Source organism: Penaeus monodon, chromosome 19, assembly GCF_015228065.2.
Source record: "Penaeus monodon isolate SGIC_2016 chromosome 19, NSTDA_Pmon_1, whole genome shotgun sequence".
NCBI lineage: Eukaryota > Metazoa > Arthropoda > Malacostraca > Decapoda > Penaeidae > Penaeus > Penaeus monodon.
Genome location: NC_051404.1, coordinates 25,255,570 through 25,257,259, shown reverse-complemented (window position 1 = coordinate 25,257,259; position 1,690 = coordinate 25,255,570). Strand labels below are relative to the sequence as shown.

Below are 1,690 nucleotides of genomic sequence, written 5' to 3'. Positions count from 1 at the left end.
GCAACTCTAATTGGCGTCACCCCCACCGCAGGTCTTCTACTGGGTGCTCGCGCACACCTGACACTGCAACCATCATAATTTTGGTGCCCAGCTGTGGGACAATTACCGGATCGCTCGAAAAGTATTCATCATTTTTGTAATTGTAAATTATGTACTTGTAAAACAGGAATGCAGTATGGTTAAGAAGACGCGTGCTAGATCAGGTTTGGCAGGTGCATCGTCACATATGAATTCAGATTCATCAAGTAGTAGCCCATTAAAAGTGATTGCCGGGCCGTCAAAGAGACCCTTTAGATCTGATCCATTACGAAGAACTTGGTTAGAGGTATGAAGCCCTTCAAGCGGAGTTGTTCAGGCACAATGCACAGCTCTCAGTCATTCAATAAATGAGAGTCCGAACTCTCAGTCTCTTCCATCTGCCCCTGCCTCTAAAGTAGAAGTGATTACGCATAGAGACCCAATTCCAGCCTGTGCAGCGGAAACTCCCACATCACACCCACTGAGGTGTAACCAGGAGATCGAAATCTGGACAGAGTTCAGATTCCGCTCCTATCCGCTCATTCGTCATTATAAACTCCCCAATATTTGATGGGAGTAACACATGGGAAGAATTTAATGCCTTGAGACATGAGCCGCTCAGAGAAAAAAACTTAGACCAAATAAAAAGAAGTAATCGTTTATGCTCGCTACATTTCTCTGGGGCAAATTATGTCCAAGGCAAAACCAGCTCTAGGTTGAGATGGGATGCATGTCCTGACACATTTTTGGGTTTGTATTAAATTATATTACCTTTTATATGAATCCATCAATATATAGGTCGTGATGTATACTATTACTTGTTGATTTCCTGAGTAAATAATGTGAATTGAATTATAGTTTTTGACATTGATCTATTTATAATTTTCCAGGTAATGGAAATATGGATGTTCTTCCCCCATCAATTAATGACGAAGATCAGTCAGAATTTGCCTCTTATTCTGGTAAATCAAAGGAATGCTCCGCATAGATGTGTTTTGTATAACCTTTCTTAAATATTTAAGAGAGAAAAAAAAATAATGTTACAGAAAAAATACAAACTAATAGGAAATGTGGATAAGGGCTATTTGTACTGACATTGTTAATAAGAAAAATATCTATAATGACAAAATAGTTTTGAAAATTATGCATATTGTTTTATAATTTAATATCAATATGAAAATATACATGTGCATGGGGTCATGATATATAACAATCAAGTTCAACTATTTCTAAACTTTGTTTGAATTATACCCAGAAAATTATAACATTGTATATCATATTATTGTTTACTATACATATTATAATATAGTGTTTATAAATAATATTGTTTTACATTGTCTATCATCATTAATAAAAGTTGTATTTCATTAATTACCATCTTTGTAACAATACAATTAAAATTGATATAAATAGTAGTGTAATAGTTACCCCTGGAAAAGTTTTCTTTTTGTAGTTATATATCTGAACAAGAGATGGCGCTAGTATGAGATTGCGGCCTCACATTTTTTTTAAATGGTAGGATAGGTGCTTTCCTATCTTTCGTATATAGTCTTTGGTCCAAACATTAGTATCACCTCCTCTGTGAAAGTGCTCACCACAGTTCAGACTGATTACTTCTGCCAATACTATGGCCAAAACCAGATAAAAGATTACCTTTGCATACTCTGTCCCA

General features: G+C 35.7%; 1 long non-coding RNA gene across 1 annotated transcript; it reads left to right on the top strand.

The window, feature by feature from the left end:
- The first annotated feature begins 664 nt into the window (after positions 1–664).
- On the top strand, positions 665–1,003 carry LOC119585498. The gene is made up of 2 exons (XR_005229897.1): positions 665–768; positions 909–1,003. It is a non-coding gene; the product is annotated as an uncharacterized LOC119585498 (long non-coding RNA).
- Positions 1,004–1,690: the final 687 nt, after the last annotated feature.